This window comes from Orycteropus afer, unplaced genomic scaffold, assembly GCF_000298275.1.
Source record: "Orycteropus afer afer isolate SDZICR_OR568_19922 unplaced genomic scaffold, OryAfe1.0 scaffold00424, whole genome shotgun sequence".
Taxonomy (NCBI): domain Eukaryota; kingdom Metazoa; phylum Chordata; class Mammalia; order Tubulidentata; family Orycteropodidae; genus Orycteropus; species Orycteropus afer.
The window spans coordinates 140,410-152,712 of record NW_006922011.1 but is presented as its reverse complement, the minus strand read 5'-3'; the positions used below and the strand labels follow the sequence as shown (position 1 = coordinate 152,712).

At 37.2% G+C, this 12,303-nt stretch overlaps 1 protein-coding gene across 1 annotated transcript in view; it reads left to right on the top strand.

The window, feature by feature from the left end:
- ACYP2 (acylphosphatase 2) overlaps positions 1-12,303 on the top strand; it is a 277,282-nt gene that overhangs the window by 159,021 nt on the left and 105,958 nt on the right. The gene's annotated exons all lie outside the window — the stretch shown is intronic.

Genomic DNA, 12,303 nt, shown 5'->3' with positions numbered 1-12,303 from the left:
CCTGGTCCCTCTCGGTAGGGTAACAAGGGAAACGTGTTCAGTGCAGATCAGTGAGTAAGCACAAGCCCGCCTTGTTTCAGTGCCTATGCATAGTAGACATAGATAATTTGGGAAGGGTAAGCAAATCTCCCTTTTAGACAAAATGGATTCCTTCTCCTATGACGCTAATTGGGGTACTTGTAGAGGCAGAAGGGACCCATTCACCTCAAATCTCTTCCTGTTGTTTACTGTTTGCTTTCTATAAATAATAATAATGGTTCTGAATTTGCCAACATTGTGTAAGGTGTCTTTGTGTGAGTATCTTACAACCCAGTGGGATCGAATAGTAGAGTCCTTCTTCTAGCAGCAGTCTTATCACTGCTTGTAATTTTGAGGCAATCAGTGTATGTTCAATAAGTAGCATAGCATTTGCCATTCCAAAATTTTTACTTGTACAATTCAGTGAAACCAATTACATCAATTATGTTGTGCAGCCATCATCAGTATCCATTGCCATATTTTCCATCCCCACAAACAGAAACTTAATGCCAGCTAAACCAAGATTCTCCTCTCTCCCCCTCTTTCTCCTTCCCTCCCACCCTGTTAACCACTGTTAAACTCTGATCTCAATGCATTTGCCTATTCTAAGTATTTTATGTTAGTGAGATCATACAATATTTGTCTTTTTGTGATTGATTTAATATAATTCAGCATATTTTCAAGTTTCATCCATGTTGTGACATGTTTTAGGACTTCATTTCTCTTTATGGCAGGGTAATATTACTTTGTGTGTATACACCACATTTTTTAACATAGGATCTTTAAGTATTTGGAAATCTTGTACAATTGAGATAGTCAACATTTTCAGAAGTTATAAAATTTGTATAATGTAAGGATAAACACAAAAAATTCATTTTTTGGTATGTTTTGGTTATGTTGGTAATTTGGTCTTGGTGAAACCAAAAATTCTATTGCCACTTAACAATTCCAACTCATAACAATCCTGTAGGACATAGCAGAGCTGCCGCATAGGGTTTCCTAGGCTGAAATCCTTATGGAAACAGACTGCTGCATCTTTCTCCCTAGAGCAGCTGGTGGGTTCAAACTGCCCACCTTTAGGTTAGCAGTTCAGTGCTTTAACCACTGTGCTACGAGGGTTCCTTTTGGTCTTGTAGGAGCACATATTCTTGTCAATGTAAGCATGAACCAAAATTAAAGATAGTGGTAGCAAGGGTGTTTTTGTAGCTTGCATTAAATATTTAAGTACAATCTGTAGTAGTAAGGATACTTATTTATACCTACTTAAAGTTCCTTTTCCTGGTGCTTTGGGAATTTATAATTATTTTGTTGTAAATGAATTTGGAAATAAGGTAGTTCTCCAGAGTTGAATGGGTAGGACACAAGATTTATAAGCCATAAACCATACTTCTTATCAGTTTGTAATGTTTTCCATAACATTTCACTGGGGTTAATCTCTTATAAAGGTATTGTTCCCTTTTGTTCTTTCAAATTTAGCTTTCAAATTCTGTGTGTATATTCAATATTGGTCAATTTCAGACACATAATTAGAATAGTGGCCAAAATGTGGTTTAGAGAGAGAAGGCTAATCAACTTGGTATTGTGTGGAATTTCTGGAATTCCAGAATGTTCCAGGACCTCACACAGATCTGTAAGATGTATCTTTTGGATTCCATTCCTCATATGGTTTATGAAGTGGGGTCATTAGGGTTGTTATCACCCAGTGTGGTAATTCATGGTATCACTCCCCTCCTATGGCCCTCCTTGCATACCAGATCAAAAAGAATCCTTAGTAATGTTTATCAATTTTAACCATAGAATAATATGTGATAAATATAGCTGTAAAATGCTTAAATATTTCTTAGATTATATGAATACTAACAAGAAAATTTTGTTGTAGACCTTTCTACATTGTTTACAACATTATCAATTAAAACCAATAATTATTAATAACTGAGTGGAAGCCTTCTTTTAAATTTTTCTCCTTTTCCTTTAATTGTTACTTTATTCTTAAAAAAGTTATTGATATAGGTTCACAAATACTAATGACCACAATATTATGGCTAAAACACCGGAAAATTTGACAAAATCAGCAGTTATAAAAGCACCGGCACCAACATAACAATAATATGCGCTTGTAGTGGGTGCAGACGAAACCACGTGACCTGAAGTGTGATTGTTGTTAGGTAATAATGACAGCTCTGACTGGAGTGCATCAGAAGGTTCAAAAAGTAAATTAGCATAGAGTTTTAGCCTCATAAGTATATTGATACATGTAAGCTGGGCTTATGAAACATATTTTTGTTGTTATAACTAATTACAGGGTTATTTTTATAAAAGGTAATAAATTTTTGCTGAAACACTACACATTCATACCAAAAAAAAAAAAAACCAAATTCATTGCCATGGAGTTGGATCCAACTCATAGCCACCCTTCCTTGGGTTTCTGAAGCAGTATCTCTACGGAAGTAGAGTGCCCCATCTTCCTTCTGAGGAGTGGCTGGTGGGTTTGAACCACCAGCCTTCTGGTTAGCAGTCAAATGCCTTAGGCACTATTCCACCAGAGCTTCTCCTGCAAATTCATAGTCAGTCATTTTAGTGTCAACTCCTCTGACAGTGTCATTTGGTGTGGTCTGAACAGCACCCCCTGTACCCCTACAATTCCCGAGGGATGCTGCTGGGTTTATGTATGCTTCCAGCTCATGGTGATGTCAAGCTTGCTTTTCTTTTGGCCCCACACAATCCAGGTGGAGGTCTTCTAGTTGTGCTCTATTTGTCTTTTGTATTTCAAGTCACATTCCAAAAAGCTTTTCAGTTATCTTTCCAGCTATAGTCCTAAGTGTTCTTTTTTCCTCTCTCTCCTCTCTCTCAGTTCTGATCCTGATGTTAATATTATACTATCCTTAGTCTTAAATTTCTTATTTTCATCTTATATGACAGCTTTCATCTATAGTTTTCTTTGTAAGGTTACTATAGTTTACTTTTTAAATGCTTAGAATAGTGAGTGGAGGATGTGTGTGTTCGCTTAATGGTTGGAGCTTGATCTCTACATGACTTTCCCATTAGTTTGGCATCATGTGACCCCTAGGGTTGGGCAGGAAATTAGTTTTTGTCCAGAGTAGCAGGATACAACAGAAACGATTTTCTTAGCTCCAAAGCCTTTTTGCTGCAGATGCACAAATTGAAATAGTGGCTTAGTGATAGACTTAACTCATTAGACAGCCTGCTGATACGAATTTATGTTTAGACTTTGGAAGAAAAGAGAGGTTTTTCCCAGTGCTCTGTATAGGTCCCAGTTATAGAGTCAAGTAAGAAGAAACATTGTTATTCGTATATAATTAAGCAATATTCTATATCATAAATCAAATTTTGGTGATTTAGTCATTTGTCAGTTTGAACCCTTATACCCTATTGTGTGATTGTGTGTGTGTGTGTGTGTGTGTGTAGGGGCGTATAGCATATATGTTCACTGAGAAAATCCCTAATATAAAGTTGATTTATTTATTCTTTTATTTTTTCTTGACTAAAGAAAAGTACTGAGGAAGTGAAAAAACATTTTTTTGCTTTTAATTTTTTTGGCTAGCTCAGCGTTTTCAAGCTGTTTATTTTTCCAGATGTAGTTCTTCAGTTCTTAAGAATGACACTAGGAATGTTTGCTGGCTTCTAGGTTAGTACCACCCAGAAACTGGAAAAAAAAAAAATGTTTTTGCAAAATTCAATATTTGGTGGGAGGTAGGGAATCTTTTCATTTTTTTTTTTTAACTTTTTTATTTTTAATGTGTAAGTGATGCATTTTTAATAAGGCATTTAAAATGTGTTGCTTATTTTAATTCCATATTACTGTTTTGATCTTTGTTTTGGGTTGATGGACTCATTGTTTTATAGTTAATGACTTTTATGGAACAGGGATAAAACTTGCTTTGTTTTGAATTGTGAATAAATGGTTCATGCCATCTTAGAATAGTTTCTAATGACTCTGTAGCCATCACTTCCCAGAGAGCCTCCTGAGAGGTTGTTCTTCAAGGATATTGCCACTTAATAATCTATTGTGACTGTTTGGTCAGTCAGTAACAAATACTCTTCTCCTAGAGTATTTCTTATACAGTTAAAATAACTATATTATAGCATAGCTCTGACACATTTTCTCTGAACAAGACTAGAAAAAGATGAGTTGCGAAAAATGACCTTCACTTGGCAAACATTTATTGAGCCTCCCAGTGTGGCAGGTGTTGACGTTGTCTTGTGTCTTCAGAAGCTGACATGTACCACAAGAGAAAATTAAACCAATTACAGTTCAGTATAGTGAAGGTTACAAAGGGGCTTCCTTTTCCTGATTGTATCCTACCATTCTGACCATCTCCATACTATTCCTGCCACTTTGAGCCTTGAAGTTGGGGAATAAAGCAGATGCAAGGATACAGAGAAGCTTACTTTGAAATCAGGAAGTAAAATATAGGTTGTTAACGGAGAACTGTGGTATTATACTCCTTTTCTTTCAAATTCTGGATAAAACTAATGTTTGTCATCTAGCAGTGTTCTGTAAATTGAGGGCTATGTCCCACCTCCTTGAAGAATGAAATATGTTTTGCTACGTATATTTTCAACAACTGAAAAAAGTAATTTTGTCTTTATTGAAACTGGTACCTAATTTGTTATTTTTTTTATAGCACTTAGTTTTATAGCTATTTATGAACAGGTCTTTTAGACTATAAGCTCCTTGAGGAAATGATCTTTGATTGATTTATGTTCTGTCATTCATGGTCTTTCTCCTGGTTGCTGCATACATATACATGTGCTCAGTAATATCAAGTGAATCACAAACCAACTTGTTAATTGTTTATGTTTTGTATGTCTTTTCTTAATTAATAATTTTTGGATAACAGGGACTTATTTGTGTGTGTGTGTGTGTGTGTGTGTGAGTATACTAGCACAATGCTAAGCATCGGAAGATTGTTTGGTAATTAGAAATTATTCATAAAAATAATATTTAGACATATCAGTTAGTAGTACTTCTAGCTGCATATAATGAAGCCTATTTAAAGTAGCTTAATCAAACAGAAGTTATTTTTCTCAAATGGCAAAAAGTAGACAGCCTGGGGCTGGAACAGTGGCACCATGATGTTATCAAGGTCTCAGGTTCTCTCTGTGCTTAACATATAGCTTTTGTTCTTGTGATCATATGGGACTCTTCCACTTCAAGGCATAACATTCATGTTTTTGTCCCTGTCTCTTAGGGTAACAGTTGCTTTTCTGGAGGTCTGTATAAAAATACACTTTTGCTCTTATCTTTTTGGTCAGAACTATTGTTGTTGTTAGGTGCCATTGAGTCAGTTCCAACTCATAGCACCCTTATGTACAACACAATGAAACACTGCCCAGTCCTGTGTCAGCCTCACAATCCTTGCTAAGCCTGAGCCCATCATTGCAGCAACTATGTTAGTCCATCTTGTTGAGGGTCACACAAACAAAAATCCTCACAACTGGACTAATAAGCAACATCATGAGAAATGGAGAAAAGATTGAAGGTGTCAGGGATTTCAGTTTACTTAGATCCACTATCAACACCAATGCAAGTAGCAATCAAGAAATCAGCTGATGTATCGCACTGGGCAATTCCGCTGTAAAAGATCTCTTTAAAATGTTAATGAGTGAAGATGTCACTTTGAAGACTAAGGTGCACCTGACACAAGCCATGGTATTTTCAATAGCATTATATGCACGTGAAAGCTGGACAGTGAATAAGGAAGACTGAAGAAGAGTTGATGCCTTTGAATTGTGGTGTTGGCAAAGAATACTGAAAATATGAACTGCCAGAAGAACGAAAAAAATCTGGCCTGGATAGAGTGGGAGAACCATGTGGAACAAAACTCAAAATCATAAAAAAAGAAGGACTAGGTTTGCTGGTCTGATAGAGCCTGGTGAAACCCCTGAGACTATGGACCCAGCTGCCCTTCAAGTCAGAATTGAACCTACTCCTGTGGCTTCCAGCCAAAAAAGACAGGCATATGAGCTGAGCATTTACATTAGGCAGATACACTCCTTGGAGAGATCAATCAGGGAGAATAGAAGGGTAGTGTATGCACAGGGAGACAGCTCACTGGGCAGGAGAGGACACAGGGAAGAGGTAACTAGGGGAGGAAGTGGGAAGAGAGCTGTTGCATTGTGGGAAGTTGTAGTCATTGTCATGAGACAAAGTGTATGTGAACTGCTGTATGGAAATTGAATTTTCTCTGTAAACTTTCACCCAAATCACAATAAAAATTAAAACGACAACAACAACAAATGTAGCCAGAATGCTTCTTGGAAGCAAAGATAATGAGACTTATTTTCACCTACTTTGATCATGTTATTGGAAGGGACCAGTCCCTGGAGAAGGATATCATGCTTGGTAAAGTAGAGGGTCAGCGAAAAAGAGGAAGACCCTCAACAAGATGGATTGACACAATGGTTGTGATGATGGGCTCAAACATAGCAAAGATTGTGAGGATGGTGCAGGACAGAGTGTTGTTTTGTTCTGTTATATATAGGATCACTGTAAGTTGGAGCCAACTCAGTGGCACCTAACAACAACAACAACAAGGTCACACAAACATCCCTGGCTGCCAGGAAATTGTGTAAGGTGAGTAATTTTAACTAGGCACATTGCTATCCAAGCAAAATTGGGATGATGAAAGGGAAAATGAATCTTGGATGAGTGACAGGAACATGTATCTCAGATATGCAATTTATAGTTAAAGCCAACAGAGCCAACCATGGGGAGATAAGATACATGTCAAAAATTTAACAATTCAAGACAATTATTTAATAAATCCAATATATACAGTCAGACAATAAATGCTATTAAAGATTAGAGGTAAAAGAACTCAGTGGAAGATGGAGTGAACCAGAAATCTTCAATGTAAGAGGTGAGAAAGATTTGAGGAGAGCCTTACAAGATGGGTGAGGCATTGGATGCCTGTTTTGCAAGAGAGCAACAGAATGCTCAAGATACATTTTTGAAGCACTAGATAGCTCAGCAGGAGTTGTGCACTCACATTGTGGAGCAATAGAAAATTAAGGTTGAAAAAATAACTTGGAGTAAGATGAAGGTTTTGAATGCTACTATAAGGAATTTGGATTTAGGATTTTTTTCTTGTGATGATGCAGATCTATGGGAGGTCTCTGAAAAGAGGAATAATGTGAGGATATAGAGTAAAACTCATACTCAACTCACACAGTTGTTGTGAGTCAGAATCAATTAGATGGCACACAACAACAACAACAGGAGTAAAAGGATATATATTAGAGAGAGATGAAACAAATAATTCATAGATTAACTCATCAGGATTAACTTTGTATAGTCGTGCACTTTCTATCCATTAGTAAAGGTAGTTCATACCACTTTTGACCAAAACAATTGGTTTTAACGGGTCACCTTTACCTAAAATTCCACCACTCATCTGTCAGTTTGTTGTACTGTAGTGGCTTGTGTGTTGCTGTAAGGCTGGAGGCTATGCCACTGGTATTTCACATATTAATAGGGTCACCCATGGTGGACAGGTTTCAGCAGAGCCGTCAGACTAAGACAGACTTGGAGGAAGGAAGGGGCCATCCACTTCTCAAAGAATTGGCCAGTGAAAACCTTATGAATAGCAGTGAGACACTGTCTGATATATTACTGGAAAACTTTATGAATATCCCTAAATCTTTGTCCAACATAGTACCAGAAGATGAGCACCTCAGGTGGAAGGCATTCAAAATATGACTGAGGAAGAGCTGCCTCCTCAAAGAAGAGTCAACCTTAATGATGTTGGTAGAGTGGAGCTTTTGGGACCTCCATTTGCTGATGTGGCAAAGTTTCAAAATGGCAAGAAACAGCTGCAAACATCCATTAATTAGAACATGGAATGTATGAAGTATGAATCTAGGAAAATTGAAAGTTGTCAAAAATGAAGTGGAATGCATAAAGATCCATATCCTAGGCTAGCTGCTAGTAATACACAGAGTCACTGTACAAAGATATTAGTAGTGAGCTGAAATGGACTAGTTTTGGTTCTTTTGAATCAGACAGTCATATCATCTACTATGCCAGGAAAGACAAACTGAAGAGCAATGGTATGGCATTCATTGTTACAAAGATTGTTTCAAGATCTATCCTGAAATACAGTGCTGTCAGTGATAGGATAATATCCATATGCCTACAAGGAAGACCAGGAGCTTTGGTGGTGTAGGGCCTAAGATATTTGACTGCTAACCAGAAGGCTGGTGGTTCAAACCCACCATCCACTTCTCGGAAGGAAGATTGGGCAATCTACTTCCATAGCTTTAAACCTCAGAAACCCAAAGAGGGGTCACTATGAGTCAGATCTGACTCAACAGCAGTGAGTTTGGTTTTTGGTACAAGGAAGACCAGTTAATACTACTATTATTCAAATTTATGCACCAACCACTAAAGCCAAAGATGAGGAAATTGAAGATTTTTACTAACTTCTCCAGTCTGAAATTGACCAAACATGCAATCAAGATGTGTTGATTATTACTGGTGATTGTAATGCAAAAGTTGGAAACAACAAGAATCACTGGTAGTTGGAAATTATGACCTTGGTGATAGAAATAATGCTGGGGATCACGTGATAGAATTTTGCAAGACCAACAACTTATTCATTGCAAATATCTTTTTTTCAACAACATAAGTGATGGCTATGCACTTGGACTTCACCATATGAAATACACAGGAATCAGATTGATAATATCTGTGCCAAAAGGTGATGGAGAAACTCAATATCTACAGCCAAAACAAGTCCAGGAGCTGACTATGGAACAGACTATCATCTGTTCATATGCCAGTTCAAGTTGAAGCTGAAGACAATTAAAACAAGTCCAAGAGAGCCAAAATGTGACCTTGATTATATCCTACCTGAATTTAGTTACCATCTAAAGAATAGATTTGATGCATTGATGGCAAAATATGGTGGAAAAAAAAAAAGAAAAAAACCTCGCTGCCATTGAGTAGGATCCGACTCATAGCGAAACTATTGAATGGTGCAAAAAACATCAAAAGATGATGGAAGGAATACACAGAGTCAGTGTACAAAAAAGGTGTTCAATTGTGTGGATCTATGTTCATCTATTTCAGGAGATGGCATATGATTAAGAACCTTTGGTTTTGAAGGAAGAAGTCAAGCTGCACTGAAGAAATTGGTGAAAAACAAGGTTTCAGGGATTGACAGGATACCCATTGAGCTATTTCAACAAATGGATGCTGCAGTGAAGGTGCTTACTCATTTATGCCAAGAAGTTTGGAAGATAGCTACTTGGCCAACTGACTGGAAGAGAGCCATATTTGTACCCATTCCTAAGAAAGGTGACCCCATAGAATGTGGAAATTATCAAACACTATCATTAGTATCACATATAAGTAAAATTTTGCTGAAGATAATTCAAAAAATGATTGCAGCAATATTGACAGTAAACTTCCAGAAATGTAAGCTGGATTCAGAAGAGGATGTGGAATGAGGGATATCATTGCTGATGTCAGATGGATCTTGGCTGAAAGCAAAGAATACCAAAAAGATGTTTACTTATGTTTCATTGATTATGCAAAGGTGTTCAATTGTGTGGATCATAACAAATTCTGGATAACATAGAGAGGAATGGGAATTCCAGAACACTTAATTAGTGCTCTTAAGGAACCCGTACATAGACCAGGAGGCTATCATTCAAACAGAACACAGAAATACTTCATTGTTGAAAGTCAGAAAGGGAGCATGTCAAGGTTGTATCCTTTCACCATACTTATTCAGTCTGTATGCTAAGCAAATAATCCGGGAAGTTGGACTATATGAAGAAGAATGTGGCACCGGGATTGGAGGAAGACTGATTAACAACCTGCGATATTCATACAACTCAACTTTGCTTGCTGAAAGTGAAGATGACTTGAAGCACTTACTGATGAAGATTAAAGACTATGGTCTGCAGTGTTGATTACACCTCAACATAAAGAAAATGAAAATCCTCACAAATGGACCAATAAGCAGCATCATGATAAATGGAGAAAAGATTGAAGTTGTCAAAGATTTCATATTACTTAGTTCCACAATCAACACCAATGGCAGCAGCAGTCAGAACATCAGATGACATATTGCAGTGGGCAAATCTGCTGCAAAAGACCTCTTTAAAGTGCTGAAGAGCAAAAATGTCTCTTTGATGACTAAAATGCACCTAACTCAAACAAGGGTTTTTTTTTTTTTTTTTTTAAGTTGCTTCATAGGCATGTATAAGTTCTGGTAGCGTAGTGCCTAAGGCATTTAACTGCTAACCAGAATGCTGGCAGTTCAAACCCACCAGCCACTCCTTGGAAGGAAGGTGGGGCAATCTACTTCCGTAGTGATACTGCCTCAGAAACCCAAGGAGGGGTTGCTATGAGTTGGGTCCGACTCGATGGCACATAAAAACAACAACAACATAGGCATGTGAAAGCTGCACAATGAATAAGGAGGACCAAAGAAGAGTTGATGCTTTTGAGTTGTTGCATTGGTGAAGAATCCTGAAAGTACTATGGAATGCCAGAAGAATGAACAAATCTGCTGTCCTGGAAGAAGTGTAACTGGAATGCTCCTTGGAAGTAAGGATGGCCAGACTTCCTCTCACCTACTTTGGTCATGTTGTCAGAAGGGACCATTTCCTGGAGAAGGATAACATATTTGGTAAAGTGGAGGGTGAGCAAAAAAGGGGAAGACCCTCAAGGAGATGGATTGACATAGTGGCTGCATGGATGGGCTCAGGTATGGCAAGGATTGTGGGGCTGACACAGGACCGGGCAGTGTTTTGTTCTGTTGGACACAAAGTCGCTATGAGTCAGAGCCAAGTTGATGGCACTTAACAACAACAACAACAATACCTAAAATTTATATTTGATATTGTTACATCTGGAGCTCCAAGTTATAGAACAATGGAGATCTAAAATTGAAATTTCTGTTAAAGTTATTATTGTTTTATATCACCAAGGGATTCTTTGTTTCTGATATCATCACAACATAGATTTCAAATACTGTGTCAGCATATTTTATCATATTAATATGCAAGTGTAATCTTAATTAAAATCATTTCTCTAAGCTTACACTGAATAATTCATAAAACGATGATTAGAAACAGATTGGCGCTCTTTTGTCTAAGTGTGCTGTGTCATCTGATATTTTCTCAATATCGGATTTTAAGTGTGTTGAGAATGTTTGGACTTCAAAGCACTTATATTAATCTAATGTCTTATTTATTTATTAATAAATCTCAATACATTTTATAAAATTTTCTTTTAAATAAGTGAGGTGTTATAGCATTTTCCTTGGTTATAGTTATTAATTTTTAATTGACGTTTATTCAAATATATGTTTCATAAAACAAAAAGATGTTATTTTATATATATATATATATATATATATATATATATATCACTGGCATCGAGCTGGATCTGACTCATAGCAACCCCTTTTTGGGTTTCCAAGGTGGTATCGCTATAGAAATAGATTGCCCAATCTTCCTTCCAAGGAGTGGCTGGTGGGTTTGAACTGTCAGCCTTCTGGTTAGCAGTGAAATGCCTTAGGCACTATGCCACCAGAGCTCCTACCTTCTACATAAAGAGATACATAAATAATATTTATTACAGTTACATTCAACTACTCTAAATTATAATATCCATTGTGGTGTATGATTATTGTTCAATCCCATCCTATTGATATTAGGCTTAACCATGGGACTTACTTTAGTCAATAAAATGTTAGTGTGACATGAGCAGAAGTCTTAAATGTGCTTTCATGGTTTGGCTTGGGTCTTGTGCACTGGAAATCAAGGTGCCATGAAAAGAACATTCCCTGGGCAATTACTTCCCCTTCAACTTGGCCCCAGAATGATCACAGGTGAAGCAAACCTGAGCCCAACTTGTAGTCTGAAGCACAGCCTCCCAGCTAACCCCCATCTAAACCAGCCAAACTGCAGTCGATAAACAAACCCATGAGCATGAGAATAAATGCTTGCTAATCTAAGGAATAGATTTGATGCATTGAACACCAGTGACTGAAAACCGGAAGAGTTATGGGATGACATCAAGAACATCATCTATGAAGAAAACAAGAGCTAATTAAAAAGACGAGAAAAAAAGAAAAGACTAAAATGGATGACAGAAGAGACTCTGAAGCTTGCCCTTGAGTGGAGAGTACCCAGAGCAAATGGAAGAAGTGGCAAGATAAAAGAGCTGAACAGAAGATTTCAAAGAGCAGCTCGAGCAGACAAAGCCAATTACTATAATGAAATGTACAAAGACTTGGAGTTAGA